Below are 17430 nucleotides of genomic sequence, written 5' to 3'. Positions count from 1 at the left end.
AGGAGATGGATGGGATATGAAGACAGGAAAATTTGTTTGACAGCATCATGGAGCTGTAGCGAATGACAAATCTTTAGAAGACTCCAGCAAAGAGTAGATTTAGATTAACTTCTTAAGGGATATTCAAGTTGGACATAATTTGTGCTCTGTCATGTGACATTTTAGCATGCACAAGTGAGCCAGACAATGRTGTTATTTTAACCCATATTCAACATTCCTATCAGTAAATCTTCACAAAGGGCCCCATATGCATATCTTGTGCGGTGCTATCATTAAATCTTTTTTTGCTACTGCCTGGAATTTCATTATGGACAATCAGTGATGTAATACTAAACCTGTGGAATCTTAAACATGTCTCAAAATCTGTGGAATAAAGCAGACTCCTACCAAATCCAAAAGATGCAGTATTTTTTGTTGGTACTGCATTTTTTTTTTCCAGTGGGTCATTCCAATATTTTCCCAAGCATATTTCAGCTAAAATGTCTCAAAATAAACTTGACTCGGCAGATGTTTTTTAATTTAAATTTTGTTGTTGTTTTCTTCTCTGTTTCTGAGACCAAATTTTTTTGGTTCATTGAAATACAAAATGTCTATTACATGCTGCCCTCTTTTGCATGAAGAGTGTTTTTTAGTTGCTGCTGGTTGCTGCAGGAGTCTGTATTTGGATTTTTCCTGCAATTGTGGGATTCTATAGAATAGTCTCTCCCTATTCTGACATCTCCCCATGTTTCATCAATAAGCCATGTGAACCATTCCAGTCTGAAATGAGCAGAKGGAAGTTTGTGTTGTGTTTTTGCTGGGTTGCTAGGATTGACCAGGAGCTGTGCTTAGGAGAAGTGGCTCAGTGCTGGCTCCGTTACTGCAGTGAGGGCAGAGGGGTCTCAGCCACAGTGAGAACATCCATGGATGCTCCATGTCTACTTGTCTTGCTGTCTTACTTGCTCTGGAGCAACAAACTTCAAGGMTTTGCCATTTTTTTTGCTGCCTTGTCTTGGGTTTTATCTCTAAATGTGTGGCTTTGACAGCTTTGTGAGAGTGTTATGCCCTCGTATTGCCACACAGCCTTCAGTTCTATACAACTCTTAGACTGTCACAAAGCTATGCTGGGTGCTGCTGTCAGCAGAGCATTTGTTAAAATTAGTATTTGATGCTCAGTACCTTCTCCACTTGTAGAACYCTAATTGCCCTCCCAATGCCTGCTGAAAACCTTAGTTTCAAAACCCCTTTTATTTTTATTTTTATTTTTTTTTTAATTTTTTTTAAAGGGTCCATTTTAGCCTTGCAGCAATGTCTCAGTCTGGATGAAATACTGTTCGGCTTGTATTTTGTTCATCCACACACATTGGAACTAAAGTGAACTGAGACAAGAAAAGGAGTGATAGTAAAGAAAATGAGAAGTAAAAATTATGTGGTTTATAATATAGGCTACCAGTAGTCAGTTTAAAGGTGCAGGGAGCACTCAGTAAGTCTCTTCCAAAGCTGGAATTAATAATCTCAGGGATTGGAGTGAGTGCTCTGCATGCTGTGACTGGGTACCAGAGATCTTTCAGAACAGAAGATGCTTTAAATTCTGCCCTTCCTTTGTGAGCCTGATGACACACTTGTCAAAAGAGTTTTGCAGATTTAAGAAAAAAGAATCAACACCTCTCTCCCACAAACTACCGTCTCTTCAGAGTTTTCTTTTTGTTGAGCTATAAATTYATTGCTGATATTGGCTTAGTAATTGGCTGTCTACCTAATATAGTTRTCCCACAAAAATGTACAGGCTCTCTATCCCTCTCCTATGAAGAAAAACATGGAGCAAAAATGTTRGGGGGGAAAACAAGAAAAACAGGACATGACTTTCTTTGGAGTAAGTATATGAAGGAATTAAAGGATCCTCAAAGAGATATTCTTTAAAATGTCCATGTTTGTTAATGATTGGTTCCACARTTGGTAGAGGCAGTAGGATAGACAGGTGGGTGGGGGAAGTATTAACCAAAAATGTCTGATCCAAGATTTTAAAACAGGGTTCTGTCTTCACCTGCAGCATTCATGCATATGCTGTGCTTTTGGATGCTGACAAGGAAATAACAGAACCCGCCTTACTTTTTTTTCCTGTTATGTAGTGGAATATCACAGATTGGGTTGTCATCAAATCGTTGTTAACACAAATTGTCAGAAATTCAGCTTCATKCTTGAGTTATGGAAAGAACTGAAGTTGTTTTTTGGGCAAGGCTTATGGCTAACTGTGCTTTTTGTCAGCAGTAGTGAAAAATACTGTGAAAAAACAAGTGCTGCCCTAGTTCAAGTGACAGCCAAAACTTCTTTAGGTCTCTTTTAAATGCTGTTAGAGGAGAAACTGAGGGACTTAGTCCCTTTAATAGGTAAACTGAAAGTGTAGGACTAACCCTTTAATAGGTAAAATGAAACTGTAAAAGAATCTATCTTATTAAAACAGACAGAAGTATTGTCTTTAACTTTTAACTATGTTCCTTCAGTCATATATATGTATATATATATGTATGTATAAATCTTATGAAAAATGGCATCCTAAGGGAGATTTTCAAAAGCACATGAGAAGTCTATGAGCTGCAACCTGTTAGACCTTTCTGTCAATTTTCAGTCTTCAGCCTGGTCAGCTGCAAGAGTTGGGAGTTTGCATCTGAGGATGACCCTGCTGAGCATTTCAGATGTGCATTTATGTATGTGTGGTTCTGGGCAATAGGTTGTTTGCTGTCTGTGATGAATGGTGTTGTGTCTACAGCTCACTGTATAAATGGCAGATGCTTCTGGTAGCACAGAAGGTTKTTTKTTTTTTTTTTTAAACTTTTGGGTTTTTTGTTATTTGTTTCCTTTAAAATGTCTGCAGCCCAGACCCACTCTGGTTGTAATGCCTTTTGAATCCTAGGGGCTGAATAAAACCGGGCCAAGTAATCCCTGGGAAGTTCTGCAATCTGAATTTCTAGGAAGCAGGGTAATTCAGCACATCTAATACTTTCCTCTGAATCAGTGCCATACCTGACAGGGTCTCAATGAGTGTTTTGGCTGATGTTCATGCCTCCTGCTTTTATAGCCCTGAGCCAGGGCTCCAAAGATGATCAGAAATCCAGGTTTGAGTTCGGTAGGTTTTTAAATGTTTGTGTCATAATGGGGAGAATTGTCCTCAGCATTCTGGTCAAACAAAACTTCAGAAGGCTTGCCATTTCCTGAATCCTGTGATGAAATAAGGCATTTTGTCTCTTTGGGTTATGGAAAAGAGGATCAAGTTCTTTCCAGTAGATTGGAAATAGGTAACCCTCAGTGCTCTTGCTTTTGTTTGCTAATTCAGGCTCTACCATTTCTATCTTCCTGGACTTAACACCATGGAGCAGGGCCACAAGAATTGCYCTCTGGCATTTCTGAAAATGATCATTTCCCCCTTCCTACAAAGAAYGAATTTCACATTGGAAAAGAACCAATATAAAACATGATTTAGTTTGCTTATAAAATGTTAAAAGATCTACTTCTCTGTTTAGAAGTAGCTGTCTCTAGTTATAAAGTTACGAAAGACAGCACTGACTCCTTGAAAGGAAAAGAAAGTTTATATTTGCACAACTGTTTGGGTTTGGTACCCAAACCTCAATTTCCCCCACCTGGTAATTAGTTGATCAGTATGTAAGTAAATATAATGATAACRTGATTTATAGGACATGGAAGAAATAATAAGGTAAATAATAAAGTAAGTTCATTTGTGTTGCACTTTGGCCTCCTTTTAAGAAGGATAATTAAGTCTCAACTTTTCTTTGAGTGGATCATACAGAGATTTCTTSAGTATGAACTAAATGGATTAGTTTTATAGAAGCTTTTTTTCAATTGATAGATTTCACTTGATAGATCAYAAATTCATAGAGTGGCGTGAGTGGGAAATGGTATGAAATATATTCGTGAGTTTTGTTTCAGTGAGGAATTCTTGAAGATATGTGGCAAAATGAATTCAGATTTTTAGGGTTTTTTTTAAGTACTGTGCTTTGGACTACAGAGTAAAAACAGCCCACGAAAGAAAAACATGTCCTTGGTGAGGAATATGTGTGTGTGTATGTATTGGCTCTGCCTCAGMAAACGTGTGCCTAATTTAAAGAAGGTGAGTAATCTTGTTTGGGTGGTGAGGAGAACGCTTAAGTACCCTGTGAATGAGAGCACTTAGGAACAACTTGGTGCTAAGGTATCACAGGAAACAAGGCTAAGTGAAACCCTTAGAAGGAAAACAAGATGTTCTTCTGATTGCAACTAATGTCCACCTTGGAGCTTTATCTCTGAAACATCTCAGCAGTCAGGAAGTTACACAACTTAAAGCTGTTTAACTGTACCATATTGTACCTTAGAATTTTTATTTTCTTCTTTGTACATAAATGATGGGGCATTTTTTTAACAGTTATAGAGAGTTATGCAGGGTAAGAGAGGGGTAAGAGCTGAGTTTCTGCTTGAAAGAACTGGCTCACCTCATGTATCTGCATGACTCCTGAATGGCATGGCAGTCCTTGGATTTTATTAGTGATTGGAGTAGATTTGCATTGTATTGATGGAAGGAGAATCTGGGTTTTCTCTGAATTAGAGCATGCAACTGCAGTTGACTTTAATGGGAATTTTTTTAAAACTGAGATAGTCCTGGACTTACACATTGCACAAAGAGAGCCTGCATTCTGTTCACCAGGTCCACTGGATCTGGCAAACCTCAGGAAAAAGTGGATTCTTCAGTATTTACTGAGATACAGTCTTAGGAAGGTCCAGAACAGAGATTCCTTGAGGAACTGCCACTTTAGCTGGACACAACTGTGATTTTCTGCCTTTACCAAGGATTTCTGTGACTTTCTGCCTTGGTAGCTCCTGGAGCAGCAAAGGTGCTTGTTGTTTGGGTCCCAGCTGTGTTCAGCCATGATGGAACACTGTTCTGCACGGGTGGAGGAGACTTTCACTCCCTCTTGGTTCGATCACACAATTCCTTCAAAAACCTCACTTGGCAGCATAAAATTGAAACAAACACCTCAAAATTCTCGAAGATAAGCAACCTCCCTGCCCCTGACACTTGCTGCTTATGGATGTAGAAGAAATGGTGTAAAATTGTACTGTCACTTACAAAACCATGATGTGTTTCTTCAGGGCTTAGTCAAATCTCTTGCTCAAGCCGGTGTGTCAAATTAATACACTTAAGTCTACCTGGTAATTGTGTTGATTAGGTGGAGAACAGGGAAGGTAAAYCCTATTTGTCTAATTAAAAGCTGATTGTCAAGCCAGCTTGTTTATGGAATCTTTCTTCACCTGGTTTAACTGATAAAGCAAATTTCTCTGTGCCTTGTAATACCAGCCTTTTGTCTTCCGAGTATGTGAACATTTCAAAGTTTTGTCTTTTTTGCTGCCTCTTTACATGGAGTGGATAGAAGTCACCAGAGCCTCCGAGCAGCTTTCCCAGCTGCCTTCAGTTACTCCAGATTTGAGATCTGAGCCTCTTCTCCCAAGAACTCCCTCCAGTTCTCCCCTGAGGCATAGCCCAGAGGCAATTTTTTCTCACCACATGCTGTTTAAGTTATYATTTATCCCAGCTATTACTTGAAGGTGGCTGTTCTGTCACTGCTGCAGTCAAAGCAGTTGAGTACATGTACAGGCAGAAAAACAACCTGTCACTGAAAYCCATGTAAATGCAATCCAGCAGCTATGCACAAATAGCCAACTGTTTTTGCATCTTTGACTGGAGGCAGCCAGCAATTAAGACACTGTGCTGGTCTACAGCCAAAAGAAATAGGGAATTCCCTCAGACTTTTTTTTTTTTCTGAAGTGATTAATTGGGGCATAATCAGGTTTGGCTCCATATTAATCGGTGCAGTTTGGATATTAAAATTCTGAGTTCTCTGGCTGATGCTTCCCAGGCTGTTCTCAGGATTGCATTGCACTGTGATTGGGTTACAGTCATGSTAGCAGGATCAGGTGAATGGAGCAGTTTTCCTTGCAAGTGGAAGCCACTCTTTTCCCTTAATGGGACTTCACATACATAGAAAAAGGGCAGTTTGCCCTTTTTTGCTTGGGAGTTTGTTCCTCATAGAGTTGTCACTGGAAAGGAGTAAAGGAGCAGCCTGTCAGTTTAATTGGTGCAATAGTATCTACCAACTGCAGCAAGGACCAAGATCTGTGTTGTTTTCTGCCTTTGGTGCCCTCTTCATCCCCCACATAAACACTTCTATCTTTCCAGTGCCTGTGATAACCATTGGGTTACTCAAAGGATTCCTTGGGAGCTGAAGAGGCAGCACCTTCCAGGCTCAGGGGCATCATATCTGGTGAGCCACATGCTCTTTATGCTTTTGTTTTTTGTTTGTTTTTTTTTAAAGCTATTTTTTTTTTGTTCTGTTGAGATGATTGCTATCATGAGCTGCACTTTAGTGCTATCTTAGTTTCCTTTGAAACTCAAAGTCTTGTAAAGAAGGAGGATGTTTTGGGGTAGTGATCAGCCTGATTTGGAAGACACTTTGTGGTAGTCTTTTGATCAAATTGGTTGCCAGAAATTACTTGTACATTTGGCAATTTTCCGCCTTGATTTTTCTTTTTTTTTCTATGTGTTTTTTTGTGCTAAGGATTATAAGTAGTATGTTCATAGTAATTTAGCTCTCTAAAGCACTAGAGAATTTTTTCCATGTTGTGGCTCCATATTAATCCCCTGGTTCCTGGAAATTACCTGAATGGGGAGGGGGTGTTTTTCCCTTGAGAARGCCTAACTCTTGTGTCTTTGTCATTAACCCTACATGTGGCCATCTTTGCACACACGGGCTACAGACCAAGATCTTTAGGTCAGCCCAACAGCCACACCAGGCTTTCTCCTGGTGAAAGGTTATGAATATGGAGACCATTATATATCATTAAGATAATAATGTTGCTGAATATGTCAGCCAAGTCAATGACTCTCTATTCCCCAGGTGTTCTGGCTTTAGTTTGATAGGGACACTTAAAAAATTCTGCTTGCCAGGTGGGAGAAATTTGCCTTTCAAAAGATCATTGCTTCAGCACTTGATAGGAGACTTGCTAAGCAATGATAATAATAATAAGTGTTCCCAGGCTGCACTTGYTTTATAATTGCTATTTAGCCCAAATTGCTCCAAGTGAGGAAACTCCATCATTCTGACTACACAGGTGGAGGTTATGATGTCATGCATGGCAAATTCASTGATTCAGAAGGAAGGAGCACTTATATAAAATAGTAATACTATTGTTATAGTAGTGAAAACTAAGGAAAGCAAAAAGGATTTAAGACTTGAGTGAAGAAGCCAACTTTGTTGAGGAGGTGAGGAAAGGACTTGCTTTGAATGGTTACCTTGCTTGTCGAGCACATCTGGAGTGACTGCCAYTGTCTGTGATAAGGAATATCACAGATCTCATCTTGAATTTTCCTGTAAGGGGTGAGGTTTTGCAAGCATCCCAAGAAGTTATGGCCATGTGTGTGGCAGAGCTGGTGGCTCTTGTGTCTGCCTTCACTTCTAGTGAGTGAGTAGYAGGCTCATCTCTGAGTTTTGTACCATTTTTCTCGTTCACCTTTTAGGATGRTGGGTGTTCACAGACAGGTTCAAATGGCCAAGCCCAGCAGAGTCCTGAGCACACACTGAGTTTGTGCAGCTGTAGCCTGCCTGCCCTTCTGGCCTGTGGTTATCACAGATTCTGTCAGAAGATGAGAGAAAGAAGAGGCAGAGTGAGTTGGGCTGAAGCCAGGAGAATAGAAACCTATGAGTGAATTTGTTGGACAGCATTGGCTYCCAAACACAATTTTATTAGCACATAGATCTATAAAGGCTCCAGTTTCAGTCCTTGGGAATAATTAAACCTTAAGCAGTGAAAAATAGTGCAATATTCAATTAGTGAGCTGTCCTGACAAAGACATGTCAAAGTACATTTTTTTGAGGCTGTTAAGTATGCTGACAGAGTTGGTTAATTCTTGAAGGATAATATTTTGGGCAAATTCCCAGCCTCCAAGTGCCTGCAGGCAGACTTGTCCATATTTGTGGTATATTTGAGGTCTAGTGTTCCTCCTTTGGGTCATATATTTTAAGAGGGAATTTTAATGGAAGGAAACATTGCTGCAGAGCAACAGCCTTCTCCGAAACACTTTCCAAAGAAATGTTAAGGCCAAAGGTTTTGTTTTTTCAGGGCAAAAGAGTGAATCCTCTATATTTACTCAGTTATAAATAGTGATGGGCAAGGCTCTAAGAATGGATTCCTGGGAGATTGTATCAGGGGAAGTTATTCCCCAAACTAAGCAAAGGCAGTGGCTGTCTTTTAATTGTTATATCCTCTTTGGCGCAGAGAACAGCATTGTTGTTAAACTAATGGCAAATAGTGGCAGTAAATTTGAGGTTTTCACTYCTCTCAGGCTCAGGTGCCTCTTATTTATCTCCACTCCCAACAAGAACAAAAATGTGTCTCATTTCACCTAAGAGATGGCAGTTTAATGCTGGGRGGAATGTTCATGCTGAATGTTTTGGTGCTCCAGCCATGGCATCAGCAGAAAGTGCAACCCCACGGGGAAAGCACTTAACTGGGTGCTGCTCTTGACCAGCTGGGCTTGAGCAGGGATCTGCATTTCATTTATCCATGCCTCTCTTCCTCCATCTGGGAATAGGAGAGAAGATTATAACTTAGAGAGATGCTGTTTGAAAATGTCATGTTACTTTCCATTGAAAATTAAATCTSCCAATACCATTGCTAATAAATAGGTAAGTGTTACCCAATTCCCACAGTGAAATTCAGTCTCTCACAGTGCAGGTCTTGCAAAGTTCAGCGTGCAATTTATGCTTCACCAAAGTGTTAACATGAAACCCAAATGCGACATAAGCCTTGCTAAAGAGCCTGAAGGTTGGAGACTCCATAAATGCTGTGACATTCCAAACAGGRGCACACTGAGGTGTCTTTATAGACTCAGCCATATGCATCCCCAGGAAAAAAATGCCTAGCCAGAAAATTCTAAAAAATAAGAAAATGCACAGCATTATTTCTTGGAAAACAAGTGCAGTTTCTGATGTGCTTTCTAATTTTCTGTATCAAGAGTAAATGTACAGTAACTGAACTGACTGGAAATTGTTTGGTAGTAAATACATTAGCTGAGACCTCAAAGAGCAAGAAAAAATACTTTTCAGACACTGATGTGGTTTTGTGTAGATGTGTCTGTTAGTACTTATCAGAGAAGAAAAAAGTAAAACTGACTTCTAATAGTTATTAGGTATCRTTCCAAAATCTTGCAGTTGAACAGTTATTTCTACTAATGTAAGACAGGTATTTAACTCTGTAAAAAGCTGTAGCTAGGCTGTGTAGGATATTAGGATACTTGAAATTTTAGAGAGCCCAAGAGATTTCCCTCTGTAACTTCTTGTATGCTATCTGTACCCCAAAGAATTACAATTAATACCCAACACTCAAAAAAAAAAAAAAAAAAAAAAAAAAAAAAAAAAAAGGGAAAAAAAGAAGAGGGAGAGACAGGGATTAAGTGACAGAATTGCTGCTTTTTTTGGTGGTTGTTGGTACTATCATATATGCTAAAGCATTCCAACCAAGGGCATGTGGCTGCAATGGAATTTGATGTACAATCAGTTTTAGGGAACAGCCTGTGCCTTGTTAATGTAATCCATAAAAGGCTTCCAAACTTCCTGAAACCAGTCCCTTCTGTTTCCAAGTCTGCATATGATCTCATAGGAAATGATCTGGGAGAGGCCAGCTAACCCTTTTGCATAATCAAGGTGGTATTGTTCCTTTAAGGCCTAAAGTGAGTTGTTTCATTGATATAAACTCAATAATCCCTTTTGCTTCTGTTGACAAATCTGTTATCAGACTTTGCAATCATTTTGGTGGCTTTACAAAGAAGAATAAGTGGGAAGACTCAAGTGTGACTTGAAGACTGACCTTGATAATGTCATTCATTTCCTTTGTCACCCTTTTTTGTCTTAGCTATTTCAAATAWCCTAAACCACTTGCTACCCAGTGACATTTGGAAAACTGAAATGCAAATACATAACACAAATGGGCAAGGTTTATTTTGCAGTGGGATCAGTCAGGTGAGCAGTTAATCCAGCACCTTGACAAGTTTAATAAGTGGCAGTAGTAGCAAGAGTGAGGAAAATATCTGCCTTTTATATAGGTTTTATATCATATGTGCATATATCTTATGTGTGCATTATCAGTAGATAAAGGAAGTGTGTTCTTGTATTGAAGCTCTTGAAAACCCCGCTATTTACACAAACCCAGAGTGCCTCTCACAGAGCACKKTGTTTTATTTCCKTGGGATACCCAGGATTTCCTCAATATATTTAGCCCAAGAAGGGAAGCACTCCCATGAGCTGCTATCTCTGCAAGCCTTGTAGGGCAGTGAGCGTTAATCTCCCCTGGCAGGGCAGGGGAACAAAGGGCTCTGGGCTTTGTAACCRGGCACAAGTACAATTATGGTTGAGTTCATGGGAACAGACACTGCACCAGGCTGAAATCACAGTGAGCCTAAGCAGAGGGCTCWGTGGCACTCTGCTTGCTGCAGACTTGTTAAATTTGGCACTCTGCTCTGGGCTCCAGTCAAACATTTTCTTAACCATATTAGGATACGTGGAAATTGGCCAGCCAGCAATAGGCCTTCGATGTACTTATTGYTTGTGCTCGTATTTTATAGAGTAGACAGCCACTGCTTTCCTTAGAAACTAGCAGGTTTAATWGAGTAGGACAAATAGAATGCTTGAAAAATTGTCATTAAAGTTTGGTAGGGGAAGAAAAAGAGCATTTCCCRAGACAAAGGACATTTTTATAACAAAGTTTGTGGTTCCCTTGTGTTTTYAATCCATAAATATTCATCACTCTGTAAATAAGATCCCAGTAAAAGTTCACCAATTATATATTATGCTGCTATTCAGGTGAAAAAACAGAGTGAAGTGAGTCTGACTGGCTATGATGTGAGCATTCCCATTCCCTTTATTAACTTACCCAAGGCATGGCAGCCCCAGTAGAGGGGCAGGCCAAAAGAAATGAGTTGGTGACTCTCAAGGTTTGCTTGAGTTTGGCTTATGGAGCCAAACTACCTGGGGGAGGTGCAAGAGCAATGGGCCTGACATCTGTGCTGCTTCAGAGGMAAGGATATCTGAAACTTGGTCAACAAGGGATAGAATATTCCACTGGAGAAATTCCAAAATAGAAAGTTTACAGGGTTTGACTGACAATTTTTAGGTTTTGGARGGATRAGAAACTGAGAAGCTGTAGCAATGGTTAAGCATATTGTCAGGTCTGCCTTACGTTCTAGTACATTTTGCTATTGAAATTACTTTTTGGATCAGTAAATGTTTTCAAAATTTTACAGGTACAGCTYCCTATACCTGTAAAATTTTGTTTCTCTTTCTTCTTGCTAATGTTGTTCTAATACTTACAGACACATCCCTTACTTAAAATTTAGTTGGTGCATCCATAACTCTTTTAATCCCATTGTCAGTTCAGTCCTTCTCTGCTTGCTTAACACTTTTATGGCTCTCTTGTGCTCTTCCTCTGGGTTGTTATTGTCATTCAGGAAATGAATTCTCCAGAGCTGAACAAAGCATTCCAGGTGTGAGCATCACAGAGCTGTGTTAGGGATATTACCTTTCTGCCCTGTGTGTTTCATTTCRTGTTGCATGGACTGTTTCTGCTACCACATCATGCATTATTTGATCTGCTACAAATAAACAGGATTAAACAAGGCCAAATTTRAGTTTTTTTGATTACAAATCTTCATGGCACTTTTCAGAGATGCAGAAATGGCTGAATCCATGCCTGTGGTTTGTAGCTCGAGGCAGCACCGTGTTGCCAGGACAGCTGTAATCATCACGTCAGTTCTGACCTTTCAGCTTTTTGCTGATGGTGTGTATGATCTTACTCAAGTCCTTTGACTGTTTGACCCTCATGTCTGTGGGTAATAACATTATAGCAGCTGTATTTGGTAAGGCTGTGTGGGTTGGTTCAAGTTTGTATATGATCCGGAAAATATGAAGAAGTGGAAATGTAAAATATTGGGGCAAATTGCTGAGGAAAACCACATTACATGACCTGTAAACTTATGCTGTCCAGGCTTGTGGAAATTAAGGAGGGCTGTCAATAAAAATCTGGTTTTGTATAATGATTTATTTGCTAAAAAAAAAAAAGGAGAACTAAATCAAATGAAATCTATGATCTTTATATTGAGTGTAACCTCTSTAAAGTTCACTGCAGACTCACAGAGAATATGGTTTTAACATGTGCAAGTTTGCTTCATTTCACCCAGCTGTTGATTTTTTGTTTTTAGCACAAGCAAGAATACATTTGGTTGACAATACTGAAAAGGAAGTAGGCCTGTCTTTAGGCATGTTTATATCAGCACAAAATGAATGCAATATCATAAAAAATGTAGTAGAACTAGGACTGGGGCATGGAGAGGCTAAAATATTATTTTTAATAATTATTATATTGTACTCTGAACTCATGTAAATTATGACACATTAAGTATGGTTCTGAATCTGGGCAGGTAAATCCACTCACTGGCACAGCATAGGGATTTACCAGATAAAAAAAACCTGCATCTGCTGCACAAAGCAGAGGCAGCTGGAGACAGACTGTTCCAACTCTACCTATCATTTTTATGATGCAAATCTGGTGAAGTTTTCAGTGCAGAAACATTCAGTTGATGTTAATGTATGGTCTTTATTAATGTTATACACTTGGTCAGGGGGTCTGAGCATTGTAAGGTATCTGAAATCCAGGCTCACTCATGGGCAGTCTCTTCAGTTCCTGTACTACACATGTGAACTGAGAATTGCAGTGATGGTCCCTGAAGTTTACAAGGCCATCCATGATTTAGTAAGCCATCCACAGTTTTAGTAAGCTAAGTTTATATTTGAAAGTGAATACGCTGAGGTGGCTGGGGATAAACAGTTGGAAAAAGCTTTTATAGTGATAGTTGAACTTTCCACTGCATATAGCTGCTTGTAGAATTTGGTGTTTGGGAGGTTGCAAAATCACTTTTGTGGAAGTTACTGCCCATATGAAGGCTTTTCTGCACCCTGGAGCCATGGATGAAGATATGAAATGTTTAAAAATGGTAAGGAGMGTATGCAAAGGTGCATGAACTCTTGGGGTAGGAGGGAGAAGATTTTGGGTGACTTTTTTTTTGGGTGACTTTGGGTGATTTTTGGGTTTGCAAGCCCATATCACATTGGAACAAAATAAATGGAAATGCAGCCTCAGCACTGAATCTGCTAAAGGGAAATGAAGAAGGAAACATTTCTGCTGGTTTCCATTTTAGATCCAATACAGAAAGGAGCTCTGCTGTAGGGCTGTAGATGCAAGAAGCATTTCTATGGAATTTTGGCATTAGGTGGACTTCCTGTCCACTGCTACTGTCTAGATGATGTTCCAGCTAAAATCTTCTGAGAGCAGTTAGAAAATGTTGGCACTGTTTCATCTGAAGTCTGATCCAACTTTAAGTTTGAGAGGAAGACAGGACATCTGATTTGGATCTAAATGGCTCCTCTTTGCACTGTCCAACTTCACATAAAATGTGCAAACAGAAGAACATCCCAACCAAGCGACCCCCAAATGACCACTTATAGAGAATATGGAAGAAAAAGGATTATACAGAACTTTGACTAAACTAAGACATAKTTTGAACCACAGACAGGAGCAGAGAACAGCATCTCCTCAGCAGTGAGAGGGGAGATTGTGGCAGGGGAACACAGCACAGAAACACGACTCACACTGCACTTGTGGGAAGTACAGCCTCTCTTTTGGATGGTTTTGATCAGCCTTAGCAGAAATTCTTTCTGCCACAGAAAATTCACTTATTACTGGTATCTGCATGTGAACCTTTCCTGGATKAATCCTAAACCACCAGGATTGGGTTGAGCTGTGTGAGCAGATACAGGAATGGAAGATGCAAGATCACAGCAAGATGCCTTGGTTTTTTTGTATCTCAGTTGTCCAGTKTGGAATAAACTGACCTGACAGAACTGCATTAGGTTCTGACAATGAATGTAGCTGTTACAGCAGCAAGGACAGGGTGGCTGTTTTTACAGAGAACCCAAACTCACAGAGAACCCAAGCCCAGGCGTGAGTCTGGATGAACTGACTGCAGCTTGGACCCAAACTTTAAAGTCTTTAATGACCTTCTAAATAACTTAGTAAAAGATTTTTGGGTCTGATTTGTTTTCTTAGAYATAAGACAGCAGTACAAAGCTGAGATCTGGCCTTCTATTTTATGTGTATAAAAGGCAGCATTGATCAATTATGGTCCACCTGTGTTGCCCTTGGGACAGAATAATGGTGTTCCTTTGGATGTCTTTTTTCTCTATATGCCTCCTTCCATATGCCTGTGGCACRCAGCAGAGTGAGCTCAAGAGTTAGTAGTGCATTTACTTGTGTTTTGGGGAGAAAAAAATCTCCCTATTGCTGTTTTCCCTTCCCCACTCCCCACTGCCTATCCTACCTGTTTCAGAATTTTAATCACCTTGCCAAGAATTTGATTAAGTAGCTTGGATATATAAAAAAAAGATTGCTTTATGAATCTTAATAATATGTGTAGATTGTGCATGTGAAGTTAAAAGTATGTCCATGTCATGTTCCAGACTGAATGCTGAATGCTGAGGGATTCAGAAAAATGAATTCTCCTGTTTTATCCTCCTTGTTACTGCATTATTTAATAGGTAAATTGTGGATTTGTTTCATGTCCTTACAAATATCTTACAGCCACTTTTGGAGACAGAATGCTGATGCTGGTAAAGTGGCAGCYATAGCAGCTATCAACTCATGTTATGCTTGTGATCCAAACAAGAGTAACAGCTCTGTAATAATGGGAAAAGAAATTTTGTAAACAAAATTAAATATGTGGAGAAATTGGAGTGAAAACAATAGTGGTTAAGGAGAGAATTTCAAGGACAGGAAGTAGGTACTCAGTGAAAGTCAAACCTGGTACCTGTCCATTGTATTTTTTCAAATCTTCAGATTCAGATTATTTTACTTTCAGGAAAAGAAATGGAATTAATTGACTTTAAAACTGTATGCTTGGCAAAAAAAAAAAAATCATCTCCCTCTTGAATTCATTATACTTGTACAGCCATCCCAATCTGGCTTTAGACTGGGGTTTTGTATGTTGGTTTCATTGTTATATATGGTTAAAAATGTCCGTAGTCAAAGTATCTTGAGTTCTGGTTTTGTTACATCTGTCATCAATTTTTTGATACCTTCTGGCTATGAGGATATGCTGCCTTGCCTTAGGAATCTTTGTCTGCAAGTGCTTTTGTGGGGAAGGTAATGACCATGCACTTCCTCCTCCTTTCTGTGGTCCTGTCATGAGCTCCAGATTCCTGCTGTTCTTGCTGAAGACACACAAGCCGTCCTTCGGCTGAAACTGGCAGGTAGTAATTAAAAATATGTTAAATAATACAGAAGATAGATTGGAAAAAATGTTGGCAACTAATCCTGTTCATTCGACTGGTCCAAAGCAGAGGTTACTATTTAAAATCATTTTTGTGTGCTGTATTTTGTTCTGGAAGTGTCCTATGCAGACGTGTGCAATTTGTCTCCCTTGACCTGTAACAGTGCTTGATTGTCCTTCCCTTTGCACAGTTTCMCAAGGGTCTTAATTGGGGAATTGCTAGTGTCAAGGGAGAAAATCAGGATCCACTGCCCCATTTTAAGCACATTGCATCTTGTCCTGCCCTCAGGGGATGTGCAGAGTTTATAATTCGCTAACATATGTGTAAGAATTACTGGTTTTTAGTCTTGGCAAGCCAGACCSTTCCAACTTCTCCATGGAGACTATGTTTCCTAGATCTCTGAAAACTTTTGTTGCCTTCTTCCAGTTGTTCTGATTTCCTGAAGCAATGTGTACCTGCAGATATATCCGTGATTCCAGCCAGGAACTGACCAGTACTCGAGAGGGAAGGAGTGCTGGCTGTAGCTGCTGTGTTTCCAACCTCACAACATTGTTGCTGCAGTGTGATTTGCCACCAGCCCTGATTGTTAATTTTTTGACTCATTTCTTTGATCTGTCAATTATTGCCTCAGCAAAACATCATCTAGTGTTTGCAAAAGCAATTACCAAACCACTGTCATTTTTTGGAGAGATTTAATCCACAACCTGAGAATACTCAAAGCTGAAAATAGCCGGATTCCCTCCACTTTCAATTGTTAATTTTCATGGGTTTTTAAACTATTAATAGCAAAATACTTGTCAATGAATATTGTGATTGATCTCTCTGCTCAATGGATTGGGCTGCCTGATATATTCAGCCACATTCTGGCTTCTCAGGACAGGTCAGGCTGAAAAACAAAACACTGAAATGGGGRGGCAAGCCCTAGAACAATGAGGGGAATGAAAAGGCATGCATGAAATGCTTCAGTGAAGTTTTTGCAAGTGCTTGGAACAGCAATTAGAGAAACAATTGGGAGAGCCGCATATATCTAGAGCCAAGTTTCTTCAACACCTATGGGTGTGCTTCATATTAATTTTTAATATCTAGTTTTAGAAATCTTGAGAAAGAAGAGGTAATGCCATGACAGAACAAACATATTTTATTGAAAGTAGAGTGAGTCCTGTGGAAGATATCATGTTATTAAAATGGAAGCCACTTCCTTCCATATAAGAGGAACAGTTTCAAGCAAGGTGCTTGCTTCTCTAATCCTCCTTGTTACACCACGACTTAAAGACTTTGGAGCCTTTGAAGTAAATTTACCGTAGCAGAGGGAGAATCATCCTGATCTCCTTCAGCTTCCCAGAGATTTCCTAAATGCTCAGATGGTTGTTAATGAAGAAGATCCATCTTATAGATTCCATAAAGAAGTAAACTGAGAATATCTACATTGGTGGCAAAGAAATTGTCAGTTCCTAGCACCTGTTTGCCATGGTTTGAGCRTGCTGAATTCACAGCAGCAGACTTAGAGGAAAAGGTCCCTCTAAGTGTTCTTTAATGCTACTGAGCAGTTCATTCAGTTCAAGCCAGCTTTTTCTACTTTGTAAAACTGAGGGGAAAAGGAAAAGTGCCTGTCAGTGTAACTGTGCAGCAGAGAAAACAGCTCTGGAAATAAAAGGCTAAGGAAATTAAAAATTGGAGTTAGTGTAATGAAGTGTAATGTTAAGAATTCACAATGTGTCTGTTACTTTAACGAAGCAGAGAAAAAGCTCTAATCCTGTGAAGAATACAAGGGGGRTTTTTTGCATTATTTGTCCAGGTGGATGGGGCCAGTTATCAGTGGTGTAACTATGGGCTCTGTGTGGGTAAAGCTGAATCTGGCCAATATTCTAGGAAGAGACTTGCTAAAGGGATGGGCTTTAATGTGTTGGTGATTACCCAGCCACAGCATTCACCTTCAGGAATATCCAAGCTTACCTCTTAGGGTGATAACTGATACACTTCAGGTTTTCACAATGCTAGGAAAAGGAAATACCTCCTGTTTCAAACTTTCCCA

At 39.6% G+C, this 17430-nt stretch overlaps 1 long non-coding RNA gene across 1 annotated transcript in view; it reads left to right on the top strand.

Moving 5' to 3' along the window:
• The window catches only part of LOC130588972 (uncharacterized), a 69058-nt gene that overhangs the window by 31437 nt on the left and 20191 nt on the right, over nucleotides 1-17430 (top strand). Inside the window, exon 2 of the long non-coding RNA XR_008967043.1 lies at nucleotides 6203-6287. This is a non-coding gene — a long non-coding RNA (uncharacterized LOC130588972). The remainder of the gene's footprint in view (nucleotides 1-6202; nucleotides 6288-17430) is intronic.

The sequence above is a fragment of the Malurus melanocephalus genome, unplaced genomic scaffold (genome assembly GCF_030028575.1).
Source record: "Malurus melanocephalus ecotype Western Australia unplaced genomic scaffold, MMel_1.1 scaffold_22, whole genome shotgun sequence".
In the NCBI taxonomy this organism is placed as follows: Eukaryota; Metazoa; Chordata; class Aves; order Passeriformes; family Maluridae; genus Malurus; species Malurus melanocephalus.
The sequence above is the reverse complement of the archived record's forward strand: the minus strand, read 5'-3'. Positions and strand labels throughout refer to the sequence as shown.